This window comes from Periplaneta americana, chromosome 9 (assembly GCF_040183065.1).
Source record: "Periplaneta americana isolate PAMFEO1 chromosome 9, P.americana_PAMFEO1_priV1, whole genome shotgun sequence".
Lineage (NCBI taxonomy): Eukaryota > Metazoa > Arthropoda > Insecta > Blattodea > Blattidae > Periplaneta > Periplaneta americana.
Window position 1 is genome coordinate 72,519,404 of NC_091125.1, and position 15,600 is coordinate 72,535,003.

Here is a 15,600-nt window from a genome sequence, read left to right on the forward strand (position 1 = left end):
GGTTTTTTATGGAAATGTATGTGCTCTATCAAGTTCCAATTAATAGCCAACTTTTGCTATATGTGCTAGGCACATACACAATTGTGGTGCACGAAGTTAGTTATAAGCCCATATCTTCTCTAAACTTTCAAATCAACCTGATCAAATCAATATACGGCATTACTGAGTTCTACCATATAAAAAATATATGTCACACAATGCAGTTACAATTCCACTGAGAAATACAGTAGATATAATGAATACAAAAGTTAACTCAGTGTTATGGATACTTTAGGAATGGAAGTTGACATCATGGTTAGCAAGTAAGAGAAATAAAGTGCGGTAAAAAAATGCGTAACAACTATTTCATGGCAGAATAATTGTTATTATTATTATTAATTTAAATATGTACAGCTTATTTGTCATAAAGTCGCAATATTTCATATTCGAAATTATAATTTATGTTGATATATTATAAAAGTTGCTACATTAATATATGTTTCTATTTACTCTTGATAGCTAAAAATTAATTACAAATTTTCTGCAGTTAAGTTAACAAATGCTTTCCGACGTGCTTGGTCTTCTGAAGACATCCTGCGGGAAGTATTTAGAATTCCTTAAAACACAATATCATGGTTATATCATTACTACAAAAGCTTGCTAGACCCCGTCTGGAGTATTGCTTTCATGTAACAAAACAGTAACATTATAAATAAAATCACTAAAAACATCAATGTTAAAAAACTTCCACCTCACAAAGTGCGTGGAAAATATTCACAACTAAAAAACGTGATAAAAACATACTGTCATGGTTTTTACAAGACTCAATACAATATGTGCATCTACAATTTCTATGCAGACTGTCAAACGCAGGGGTGCAACAACAGTCCGTGGGCCAGAAACATCATACTGACTGAATATCAATGCAATGTTTCATATGTTTGTTTTAGCCCTAACAAATGTGGCCACCCCTGGCACGCTGCTTCCTTCTGCATTGACTCTAGACCTACAATTGTTACTTGTTTTGACATTAATATTATGCAGAGTCCTTTAACCTCAGCCCTGCATATAATTGATAACTGTGTAAACTTTAACGAGTAAATTCAAAAAGTAAAATTTTGTGAAAGATTTCAGGGTCTTTGTACTATGTCATAGATGGAGAGAGATCCAATGTTTCGGAGCTATCTATGTAATGATCTATTCTCCAACGATCCAACAGACAGATTACTTACTCCTTTTTCTGATAATGGAGCCAATAAGCAGCTCCGAAATGCTAAATATCTAGAACACAGTAGAAGGACCCTAAAGTCTCAAACCATACTTAATATTTCATTCATTGCAGGACGTGTCTCTTTAAGAAAAAAATAAATATTTTCAATAGTATCATTCATTCGTTATTCAATATACTGGCTTTCCACACTGGAGTCCTGAATTTAAATATGACAAGTAAAAGCTTGAATTTGTGAACAAACAATGCTGGGCATGTTTCTTTAAGCTACTCCCATTACCTCCTCTGTTATTTCACCAAGTCTCCATTATGCAACACACTACTACCAGCTTGTCAGTAGCACAGCATATCCTCTGGCACATAGCGAGAAAGAGAGGGACACGCACGCACGCACGCACGCACCCACACACACACACACACACACACACACACACACACACACACACACAGTTAACGTCAGAGGAGAAATGGAGAGAGCTTTCAAATAGGTCATCACTCCTGGATTCTGAATCCTCTCTAGTTCACAAGCATCCTTATACTTTAAATGAATGTTAATACTGAAAATCAATTCAGCATCATTAAACAAATAACCAAATAAATAATAAAGTACTTAACAAAGAGCAAAAATAAAATGACACCTCCTGAATTTAAATATCAGAAATAACAGAAACGTTGAGAATACATAAAACTCTCCAAAGATAAAAGGCTTATCAGGAGAATGTGAAGAAAAATCAAGAATAAAAGTAAGCAGTAGATGTAACCATGACAATGAAGTTGAGATGAAAAAAAAAACCACCCACAGCAGTCTTTACATACAGAAAGTCAATGAGCCTACTTTTTTTTTTTTTTTTGCACAGTGTCTTACTAGTCCAATATTATTTCAATCTAATCCAAAGTTTATGTCTACAGATTCAGCCATTTCTATATGATGAGAGGAAAAGTAATGGAAAGCATTGGAAAACATGTAAGAATAGTCTTTGGTACCATATTAATAAATGTTGAACATTTACATCATCAGCAACTTCATTACCATTCAATTTCGTTACTGGTATAAAATGGGTATGGAACACAATCTGTCCAATCCCCTGGCATGAACAAGAACAACTTGTAGGTCTTGGCAGTCACAGAGATCACGGCAAGTGAAAAGAATGACACTAAAGTCTCATCTAATATGAATGAAGTTGTGAAATTATTATGACATTACAATTGCTTGTAATAATTGCAAATACAGTGTATATAAATACCAGACATTCTGCTCTAGTAACTAGCATCCCTGTAATCTGCATAACTCGACATAATCAAGTTCTGTTTCGTGTCTTTTAACATCCAAAAGAGGCAAAGATAAGTAAAACAACAGCTCTGCTTATCATAATCCAACTATAAGTCTAGTATGGCTACTGAGGTTGTACGCAGACATATTTGATACCGGGACTCAAAATCTGACAATCAGTTCGGTTCCTGGCAACTGTTTCGACTAAAGACCTCTTTTTCTCTTATTTCTGCGGTAATATTTTAAAACAAGTCAAAATTACATATTTCCAACATTAATATGTTATGAAACAGAGTATTACATACTTTTTATTCCCTTTATTTGGAGAAGGGGTCTGAAAGCTAGCCCTAGGTTTATTGTGCTTTACCAATCCTTTATGTGGGAATGGTCACTTTCTTGTATATATTGTGACTCAGTTATGTGGTGTCAACTGTCAATTCAGCTATGTAAGCTTAAGAACTGGTGAAGACTTGTTAGAGCACCCTTTCACCTCCACAAGTAGTATACTAAATCTCCTCAGACTGATGTTGTCTACATCGTGCTGCACTATTTTGGTAGATACTACTGAAATGATAATGGTGAATATTGAAATGAGAATGACTGTGGAATGAGAGAAATGAGAGAATCCTACGAAAAACACTCAGGCACCTTGAATTTATCCATCACAAATACGACTCTGCCATCAGTGGGATTTGAACCCAGTCCACAACAGTCACCGTAAGCCAGTTCTCTGCCAACTGAGGTACCAAAGCAGGTACATCACATACTTACAGTAACTGAAAATGAATATTCGAAATAATAGCAAGATTTTTATGCTCCTGACATGCATGGCAAAAACCTATCTGCATATGCAAGCAGACCGAAGTTATAAGCTTCCTATCTAAAATAAACATATGCTTTAATAATATCTCATAAGCTATCTCATTACTTATGCTGTTAGTAATATTTCGTCATCAACATAAATATCAATGCATTTTGTAAGAGATCCTTTATTCTTCGAGGTGTGGTAGCAGTAGTAGTAATGAAAATGTTATAGTAGGATAGAACAGTATAGTAATCAATGCTCTAACATAAAAGCGAACAAGAGGCCAGACATTAAGTACCATAATCTACAATTATTGAAAACCTTCTTAATAGATGTGGCAATTTTCTCACTCATATCATTCAGAGAAAATAGGCTATAATGAAAAAAATTAATAAATTTGTATGTGTGTGATGAAATTCACCAGATATGAAACCAAAAACAAAATTATGTCATTCCATTTATATGACCTACGACAAATCTTCCAAAAACACTGTAAACGAACAGTACTGGAAACATCTGTATTCCTTCCAATACAGGAAGCAATACAGCAGAATAGTTAATTAAAGGAGATCTTCAAAAAGGAAATTTAAGTCGTTATACTAATTCAGAAACTGTTATTTAAACGTACCGTATTTTATGATTATTGCTAACATGATCTTTAATGATAATGAATTAATAATGATTATAGTATTAGTAGCAATAGAGAAAGAAGTAAAACTTGTTCTCAAGAGTTATTTAAGATTACAGATCCATCTTCATCGAGAACATGTTGAAACAATATTGCATAGTTTCATCTCTAGAATCACAGTGATCACACAATAATTAATAATAAGTCAGATAATGTAATATATAAGAAATCTTATAAATTGATCGACATTACCGTACTGAATTCCAGATAAGAAAAATATTCAGGTAAACAATTATTTGATGGGAAATGTATTACACTGCTGTGATATGCAATGTGATCTATCACCTTATTATAGCACGTGAACTCTCCCCATGTGTTTGGTACAGTCTGTTAATATGGAAGTTATGAAATTAGTTTTAGTTACTATGAAGACAGGCACTGAATTCTATACAGTAATGCATTTTAATACCTTGTTAATGATTAATCCGATTTTTCTACACAAGAACTATGCGGAAGTAAATAAACACAGTGGTCTCAATGCTGCTGCATATGCAGAGTTCACCATGCTTCAATCTCTATGGTGATAAGTGTCTCTGTTCATTATGTTTAGTAAAATAACGTTTATATACTTAGACACATACAAGAGAGACATGAAATGCAACAGCACAGCCTAAAGGAAGCCCGCCTACTTTAGACAGTTAATATTAATTTTGTGAGAATGGATTTGTGATAACTCATATCTGCATTCTGAAGATATCACGAATCTCGGTTCGTGATTTTAACATATTTTACTCCTGTCTAAATTATCAGTAACAATCAACATCTCGATAAGCAATTGAGAATTTCTAATGCATACGTCAACACTAGCCAATGGGAGACCATGCATGATTTGGCACGATTGTATGGGAGGTGGTAAAACTCCACCCTTTTGTTTAGCTCAATATTTTTACCTGGAATTCAGTATATACCATATCATCTTTGTGTCTAGCAGGCTGAAAAGAAGAACCTAAAGTAGAAGTTGGCAATAGGGATGAACCCAATGAAAGTTGCAAAAACTGAGATTATGCCAATTATAATTGAAGTCTTAGTTACATACCACAAAGATGGCACAGGCTTGTCAAAAAATACCAGGACCGATAAATGTATTATTTGATACTGCTTACATCATTCGAAAAGTGTTTCAGGTGGATTTTCTGTTGAAAAAGCTGCATGTAACAAGAAGTGAATTTTGTATGCATAATCCAGAAAATATGTTTGATGTGAATAAGCAGGTATGAGGAAGATGATAATGATGGTAAGTAGTGTCGTACAATGCTCCTCGAACATGAGAGGGGATATCAAGATATTACAAACTTCGTCTTACTTCACAGACATCCAACAATACATAGAAGTGAAGCATGTAAACTAAAATAATCGAACTCGTTAAACACAGGTAAGAGGCCTTATGCTCTGTTCATGTTTGCTGAGTCTGTAGGACTGAAGTTCACTTTGCGTTTGTTCAGTCTTTTCTCTTCCTTACATATGTTCGATGTCTTTCTTCTTAGTTCCTCCTCTCCTGCACCTTTATGCTTTAGCTATGTAAGGATGTAAGGCACATATCTTTCGAAGTTACACATAGTAATGAGTAAAGGTCATTTTTGTTGCTATTATTATGACTGAACATTCACAACAACACATACGTATAAGTAAATCAAACAAAATATATTTAAAAAAACGGATATGTTCATAGAACTAACTACTATCATGCAATGTTCAAACATGAGAGAGGAAACCAAGACATTACAAACTTCGTCCTATTCCACATGAAAAACTAATTGTAAGATGTGTGTTCAACATAGTAGGAAAGGAGAACAGCAAATTTTTTCATAATATGGTCGAACAAACATAACAGACTATCTCCTGCAGAGCAAACATCAGCAAATATCGAACTTCGCAATACTTGACGAAATGAACCAAACTTAGTGTTTGTCATCCACGACTTTTAATGTATAGCATAAATTTTTTTCTATGAACAGGTTGCATATTATTAAGCTAAATAATGTACAGTACGAAAATGAATATTAATTGATTTATAAACAGGTTGGATATTTTAAGTTATATTGATATGTAGTATGAAAATGGAATGATTATTTGTATGGAATTATGGAACTAATTTTATATTATGCTGTTTATGTTATTTTACTTTCATCATCTGTATAGCCACACATCTATTGCTGCTGAGCAACTGTGATTTATTTAAATATTACATGAGGATGTAATTCCTTCGATAGTTCATATAGTAGACGCTGTCATGTATTAAAAAAAAATATTGTGAGTTACTTATATGTAGGCCTATATACCTGTTGATGTTTAATCATAATTTTGTAATAAAAATTATCTGTATTTACAACTGCATATAACTTCACAAGATTTGTTTTTAATCCTTATGCAGCTAAAGCATGAGGAGAGGGGAGGGGGGGAGAGGGAGGGGAGGTCACCGAACTTGAAGAGGCAAGTGTGAACAGACGTAACATATCTGCTTCTGTAATGCAAGCTTCAGTTCTACAGGGACTCAGCAAACTTGAACTGAACACAGTGTCTGTAATGCACGGCGCTAATGGTGATGATAACAGTAATAGCAATAAGAGCAACAGTAGCAGTTTTATTTACAATTAATTGTTTTAGTAGAACAAATTGTCAATATTTGAACCTGTACTGAGATAATCATTTGAAATTCTAAATATTCAATGCAGAATATGAAAGAATGCATTTTATTTAGAAAAATTCTTCTCTGTCAAATTGGACTTCTAATAACTTAAAATCAACGGATACATGAGGTAGCATGTTTGAGGCAGAGAAAACACATGAAGCAAAGTTACATATCTGGCTCTCATGTTGTCAGAGAAGACATCACAATCCTTATGAAAATAACTGTTGACAATGTAAAAAAGGGATCACGTGCTAAAAATTCATAAATTCATAATTATGAAGACTATCAATTCTCTTACACTATGAGTAACTGATTATAATACTCGCAACACAGCAGAGACGAAGAATATAAAAATATATATATTGTTAATTAATTTCAAAAGTCACAATGTGTGATCAACTTCTGTCTGCAACACCATAATCATGTAGAATAACAGCAGATAATAGAAACAAAGCAAGTACTGACACATTCTACCACATATCCATGCACTAGAATTTCGCGTAAATAAAATAAAAATAAGTAATTTTTCTCTGCAAACCAATGTCACTACATTAATTATAAAGATGTTGCTCAATTTCGATAGTTTTCTGTCACTTCCATTTCATATGTTATTCAGATTTAGATGTCTGCATACAACCTCTGTCACAATGCTCAACACCACTGCAAGACTTGCAGCAATAAAAAGCATGAGTAAAATATGAAGTCACTGACAAATGGCACACACGCCTCAAAAATGGCTTCTGTATAAAACAAAGTATGAAACTTATTCCATCAACTCAAATTTACCCATTTACAACTAAGTTAAAAAAATGTTACAAATTTCTTGAATCAAATATATATACAATTTGGTGAGAGATTCAGGACTTGGAGAGAGGAACAAGTGTTCAAGGAGACTTCGAAAATGTACAGCAGAAACAGACTATTTGTACTTGAGATACAGAAACTGACTGAGCACTCATCACAACACATCCAAAACAACCAAAAATTAGGCTTAATTACCATTCCTATTATAGTGTCTGCCATCGAACCAAACCAATACAATAATTAAAAAAAATGAATTGCGTAACTAGAAAGTCGTAATTATGGTTCAGTCTGTTTATTATCAGTGTAAAAATTGTAACTGTCTTTGGAATAAGTGGAAACCTATTCAAGCTTTAATTACAGTTCTTATTTGAAGCAAGTACTTCAATACTTTGCATCATGGGCGTAACCAGGAGGAGGAGGGGTGTTACAATTTTGAACATTTTCAAAATAGAATAACTCTTCTCGGGTTGGAGAGTTGGAGATTAGATTCCAAGCTTTCTTCCCTGAAGAAGATGGCAGAGCTAGCCATCGAAAGCTTGGAATCTAATCTCCAACTCACCTGGCTGAGAACCCGAGAAGAGTTATTCTATATCAAATGCCGGGAAAGCCTCAAGTCATACATTGTTCACCTTTACGGGGAGGAAATGCATCGCAGCATCCACAAGTTCGAACAGCTGTGTAAGAAGAGGGTCACTTCATCCCTGAAGAAGATGGCAGAGCTAGCCGTCGAAAGCTTGGAATCTAATCTCCAACTCAACTGGCTGAGAACCCGAGAAGAGTTATTCTATATCAAACGCTGGGAAAGCCTCAAGTCATACATTTTCAAAATGTTTGAAAAATAATGATAATTAACCACTGTAACAGTGGCACTGTTGCAATTTTTTACCACATTAAATATACTATCACACAATAATCTTCTGATTTCCTACTTGATCGGAATGTGAAATTGGAATTGGATCCTAGCAACATCTATTATCGAGTAGTCATAATAAACTGTCCATGTGCTAAACACAGTTTGTGCTTCAAACTTCTTGATACACATTTAATAATTCTTAAAAAGTAATGACTTATACAATGTCACTATCAAAACAGCTGCAAGAAACTAATGCCAATTTCATTGCAATATTCAGCCACATGGATGCCATTCTTCATGCTTTGCAGTTTCTAAGAAAAAAGCTGACGACTTTAAATATCTCTATGAAGAAGCAAAGGTCATGCTTGAAGTAACTGGAGGTATGCTGCAGATGCCATACAGTATATTGTTGGCAAGTAGTTCAACCACTCTAACATTCCTGCCTCGGATATACCAACATAATACAAAATTAATTTAATCATCCCTTTTCTAGAACACACAGTTCAACAATATTAACTGATAGGTTTGTGAAGTTTTGTGAAGCACTGGAAATTAGCATTGGCTTTATCTGGTCTGTTATTACAAAATTTTACTGTTGGTTCTGAAGTTGAATAGGCATAGCAGTGCTTTCTGAAAGAAAGAAGGACTTGAAGTGTGGAAAGTGGTGGTTACGTCTACTCCCAGCAACTCTACTCTAAAATCTGCATTGGAAAGCCTAGATAAGTGCAATCAAAAGCTGTACCCAAACACAATCCGTCTCTACTGCTACCTGTAAAGGACTTTTTCAAGCCTAAGGAGATTCAAAAAACTACACACTATGAGTGAAAAAAGACTTGACAGATTGGCCCTCATGAGCATTCACAGTAGCGCATTTGCCTGCTGATACGGAGTTGCGTTCGGGTGTGGGTTCGACTCTCAATTGGGCTGATTAACTGGTTGGTTTTTTTCTGAGATTATTCCCAACCGTAAGGTGAATGTCAGGTAATCTATGGCGAATCCTCGGCCTCATCTCGCCAAATACCATATTGCAATCATCAGTTCCATCGATGCTAAATAACACAGTAGTTGATGCAGTGCCATTCAATAACCAAGTAAAAAAGTGCCATATATATTCATTATAGTAAAAATTAATGTAAATGACATAGTTGACCAATTAAAAAAATTCTCCTTTTAGGATGATACATATCCTAGACATAATTTCTAAATTATTTTACTATTGAATGAATGAATAAAGTTTTTTGAATGTAGTTTTCATTTTTTGAACTCTCCCCGAAAATAAAATCTAGCTAGGCCCGTGATTAGTATTCAACATCTAATCTGCATTCCAATATCTTTCAATAATTGTTGCTAGAGCATCACAAACTTCTCGAGTTTTATTACATTGTGCTACAACTGAGTCTATAGTTAACTTTCGTGTGAGCAGTGAAATCATGATGAAATGAATTACAACTTGGGAATTTCGCTATAAATATAAACTTTACTGTTGACTATGTTATGTCATATGTCAATTTAAATAAAAATGCACATGTTAATTACATCTCTGGCAGACGCTATATAAATAAAATTTGTATAGGCTATTTACACTATTTGAAGCAATAAGCCCAGAACCCCTATTAAATCTCTTGGGATGTACAAGCGAAAGAATGAATTCTTCAAACGTTACTCAAGCACAGCACTGAAAAGAACAACATGCTTCTTCTTACAAAAAGGTAGTAGCCCATACAAGTTCTTATTCCAATAGTAAACCACAATTAATACATTCAACCTTTTTCCTCAAAAGAGGCAATCTGACAGTCCTCTAATACAACCATTTTAGTCTCATAACTCTCACGACCCATGTAAAGGTCAGAACTCCCTTACTGTCACAGTTGAACTGCTTTCACCTGTAAGTGGAGATTGAGTAAAATTAAGCTATTAAAATAACAATTACGAGTGAAAAGATTTTTCGAAACAAGATATGAGAAATAACAAGAAAAACAACTGAAATCAACATTGAGAAAGCTTGAAATAATTTGGCATGCAATAAAAACACAACCCTTGTGCTCTCCATTCTCTCAACATCCAATATAACCTTCTCAAGCGACATTTGGCCTATTAAAAATCTGGAAAAGTTGTTTTTATATTATGAAAAGTTATACATAGGAAGTCACAGATCTGCAAAATTCATGTGTAATATATTCTTAACTCTGTAACGGTACTTACAATATTTCTGAAATACATTTTTATTTTAGATCTTTGTTATAAAGGCACAGAAGCTAAAAAAACATTTAAACTTGTTTATAAAAACTTTCCTTTTGAAAAGGATACAACTAATGTTAAAAAAAAAAATAAATACACAAACAACTTAATTTCCACTACTGCATAACAAATGGGACAAGAGCAAAAACATCTCATCATTAAAATACAATACTAAGTGGAAGCCATTATATTAGGCCTAACACATTATCATGTATGGAAGAACAAATTATAGAGCAGCATTGAATTGCATTATATAAGGCAGTAATGACGTCAGACTGTACTGATAAATATTTAAAAAAAAAAAAGTCTGTTTAATATTCTGTGCACCTTGGATTTGTCAGGAATGGAAAGACTGCAGAGGTACACGAAGCATGCCAGAGACCTTCCAGTTTTCACAAGGAATCAGAACCCAACATTTTGTAGTCTACCAAGCACTTTAGTAAAATTAATTATAATGAAGAAGTCTTCTATGATAAAATGCAGTTTATGTGCATAAGTGTATTTTTATCAATAGACTAATGTCCATCTCTTTATCTTTTAAAGCTTTTATCTAAAGAAGTTTTTAATCAGATAAACATTTAATTAATTAACATTTTAATGTTCTCAATCGACATTTTATTACCGGTAATATGGTCTTTGCAATTATTTGACACTATTTATTACAGAAAAAAAAAATAAAAAGAAAACAATTTAAACAGGCATTCAGGAAAGATTTTGTCCTTTTCCAGGATGTTTTAAAGGAATTATAGCTACTGTATTTTTGGAGCAAATATTCTGATATTTTCCTATGCATATATCCTATATGAAGGAATCCATGACAAAAGGATGAGTATGTGGACAGATGGACAAACAGTGCGAAAAACCACTTTTCAGCTTCAGAGATGCTCAAAATGTGTATTTTGGTGAAAATCATCAGTTCAATTCTTTGCAACATCGCAATACTTTCCTGTACTTTGTATGTTGACAGAGTAATAAAAACAAAACATTATTGGCAATTCCTGAGAATGAGGGAGTTTCTTGTGTAGAGAGTTATTGGGTAAGTGTAAAATATTATGCACGTAGTAGCAATAAATTTAAAACTATAGTTTTTATATTACAGCCATTCTTTTGTAACGGATGTGACATGTACATAGTTTTAAAAATGTAAATACTTTTTTTTTTATGTTGGATTTTCACCTCGTCATCTTGCAGTATTCCTTAGACTCACGTGAATTTTCATCATTATTGCTTTGAAGATTTTAATTTTATCGTCATTTTTTGTGCTATAATGAATGTGGCAAATATTTCACCCACCTGAACATTTCATTTTATATTAGCTTAAAAATCTGTTAACACTTTTGAAGAATTAATTATATATTTTAAAAAATTCTTTACCTACTTAAAGATGACATTAACTATATATCTGTGTTGATAAGTTTCATGACCTTATTTTAATTTAAAAAATAATGTTATTTTCTGTAATGGATGTAACAATTAACACTCGGTAAATTTATGCTTCACAAATATTCTGTAAATAAATTAATCTGTGAAATATTCAGACATGTTACTACACATTATCTTATTTTCACACCAGGGTAAAAATTTTATGCCATTCTAGCATTATAAACAGGTTGTTACTACATTGAATATTGTTCGTAATCGCCTTATTATGGCACACGTGCCGGTAATAGCAATGACGTATTCATTATATGACGTAATACAAACGCTTTGATCGGGATACATGCAACTCAGCTATCTTCTACGTGCCATGCAACAAGAAATGAAATGCAGGACACAAGGTAACATATCATTTATTTCCAATCTTTAACAATTTTGTATCACTTTTGTAATATCACATAAAACAGTTCTGTGGGTCAGAGAAACTATATTAACAAAATAAAGGAACATTTTTAACATAATATGCAAGGTCATCCATTTCTTTTTATTCAATGCCAATGCCAGGTGCAACTAATCGATACGAACATATGAAGACAATTTGTCAGCTATGGATCCCGAATTTCTTTCATAGTTTATTTCCTACAATTTATAATGCTAAGATGCCATAAAGTGTTGTATCCAACTCGTGGATAATCTTATTATGACACTCGTGAAAATTGTCGAACATTCACTCATGCCATAATCATTAAGATTGTACACTTGTTGCATAAATAACTATTGTTTAGTATGAGGTGACTGTTATAAAAGAATAGCCGATTAGCTCACAGCTCTAAACACAACAACAGTAATGGCATCACTGATACAAACATCATAAGGATTTACTAGTGATTTTAAAAATGTACCCATAGAGAACCCTAACATCCTTGAAGTAGTTCTTCAAACTTGAATGTTTACGATAAATTAAATGCATCATTCCCAAGGGTCTTTAACACTAATTTACGTGAATGTTTCCATCTAATGTAAAACTGTGTTCTTAGTTTTCTATTTGTAGTGAATATAACAATTTTTTTCCTATGAAAATATCTTTGCCATGAATAAATAATTATAATTCTAAAACCTACACTATTTCAGCTTTAATTTGTAACGTAATTTGATTAACAGATTTATGTAGTTCATAGTTTCATGAGTAAGTTGACTCAGAGGCTATTTGTATGCATCGCTTCTGATACGAGTATTTGATGCTGCCCAGAAATAACTGATAATTTTGACTCTGTTACCACCTCCTTTATATTTCCCTTTGAAGGAAGTGTGTTATAAATGTTACTGCCCTGAAGAATACAGGAACCTGTGGAGTAACAGTTAGCGCATCTGGCCACAAAACCAGGTAGCCCAGGTTCGATTTCCGGTCAGGGAACCTGGTTGAGGTTTTTCCGGGGTTTTCTCTCAACCCAACATGAGCAAATGCTAGGTAACTATCAGTGCTGGACTCCGGACTCATTTCACCGGTATTATCATCTTCATCTCATTCAGACACTAAATAACCTAAGATGTTGATAAAGCATCGTAAAATAACTTACTAAAAAAAAAGAATACAGGAATGAATCCCATAGTGTTAACATTAAATCATTAAACATGGTTCAAATAGTAAAAAATCTACATCATCACTATCATTATTATTATTATTATTATTATTATTATTATCTCACATCAAATTCATGCATTTTTACGTCCATTATATCATAGAACACAAAGTCACAGTCTAATTTCATATGTAGATAAAGAGTTCTGGTACCATAATTCAAATTAATCAAATGCTACCTCTTTTGGACAGATTTGAAACTCATAGACAAACATTGTAAAGATAATATTATCAGATATGGGAGGGAGGAAATAGGAATAATCGGAGGGAGGAAATAGGAATAATCAAAGATAAATATTTTATAGTTGAAAACCAAAAAAATATATTTTGAAGATGAAAATCAACAAATGTTACGTTAAAAATAAATTTCAAACAAATATAAATTATTTCATCAAAACTAAAATTATAGATCTTACTTTGGAAACAAGGATCTTAATTTCAAGCTCCACTTCAGAGAGGTCTCCTGAGTTAGAATGTTTGGTATCTCTATGCCAAAGCTGTTGTCCCATTTGTTGTGATGGACAAGAACACAGCCAACCAGTTAGAAACTTCATTACGAACTATATCTTAAATTACATTAAGGTAATAAAATTCAATTAAAAACTGAACAGAGATATAAGAAGATTCCTAATTGCGGAATGTTGGTATTAGCAGCCACAGTTGAGAGAGATTTGCTAACATTGGCAAGAGACAATACATGATTGAAATGAGTATGTAGGTACATTACAATTATTATTGTCACTAGGAGTATGTTCGTTATATTGTTTGGCAAGTCGCTTGTGCCATATTTTACAATAACGGTTAACGGAACCAGTACTGGAAACCACTGTCATGTGATTGTCTTTCAGAAGACTTGCGAATTAATGGAGAATAACATCAAGGAAGTTGCATTCAGTATGACAAGTCGACTATGACAATATCCGCTCGAGCACAGTGCTTGAGATGAATAAATACATTAAAAAAATTGTCAACATGCTAAAGTTCAGACTCCTTGTCTTCACAAATGACTTGCAGGAATTTCGCAATATCTGAAGTCAAAAAGGAGGCCGCCCAAAAGCTCAAGAAGAAACAAGAAACAATGTACAAACGAGATTCTCGTGTTAGAAAAGCACACATCAGTACCAAATGCAGGTAGCACGTAGCAGATATTTAAAAATACATGTGAGTGGGGAAAGCCCACTATCAGTTGTTGGTGTGCCTGCAGGCACATCTCACAGCACTTGCTACTACACTGCCATCTATGTCGTGCCAAGCAGCAGCTGCACATCGCACACATCTGCGGAGCTTTGAGCACTGACAAATATACTACAAACCCATATATGGGGTTATCACAGGCGCTGTCCCTTTGTTCCACTACCTGCAACATAGGAACAATAATTGCAATGTGAAATTTAGACTTCTTTTTTACACCAAGTTTGAATAGATAATCTAAATTTTGACAGAACTGATTCACACCTCCAATATACTGCATTGTTTTATGATGAAGCTGATATAGATTGATTCTATGGAAAGTGAGACTTGATAACATTTTTTTTTTTTTTTCTTTTTGCAATCAGATTCTGTTACACATGAATTTGAAGCTATGTTTCTACATTTTTATGATACATTGAAAGTTTATTTCGAATCCTGTTACTGCTGATATATGCTCCTTCAAATTGTAATGTTTTAATCAACTTTATCTTTTCTTGAAAAAAAAAAAAAAGCATCATGCTTTCCCTTCTCATTAGTTCTTTTTCCAGCTGATTGATTTCCCGTCAAATTGAATCTTTGTAAATGGAAGTTCATGTTGGGTTATTATAAGCTGATATCAAAGTAAGATTACTGCAAGTCCTGTGCTTTAATATGTACATAATTAATTTTTGTCCCGCCCAAAAAAAAAAAAAAAAAAAAAAAAAAGAGAGAGAGAGAGAGAGAGAGAAAGTTTTTTGTAGTCAAAGTGGAATATCATAATAAGATAAAAATTCATATTCTATGATTTCTTACCATAGCTAACCTATAAGTTATAAAAGAGGCAAAAAGAATGCATCTGAATAAAAATAATAATAATAGAAAAATATATAAAATTCAGATAATAAAATTAAAACTGCTAA

At 33.2% G+C, this 15,600-nt stretch overlaps 1 protein-coding gene across 9 annotated transcripts in view; it reads right to left on the reverse strand.

Annotated features, from left to right (window-relative positions):
- Positions 1-343: 343 nt before the first annotated feature.
- CdGAPr (GTPase-activating protein CdGAPr) overlaps positions 344-15,600 on the reverse strand; it is a 319,522-nt gene continuing 304,265 nt past the window's right edge. For all 9 annotated transcript variants that reach the window (XM_069835028.1, XM_069835030.1, XM_069835027.1 and 6 more), the window contains one exon: positions 344-14,867. The gene's annotated coding sequence lies outside the window, so the exon portion shown is untranslated. The remainder of the gene's footprint in view (positions 14,868-15,600) is intronic.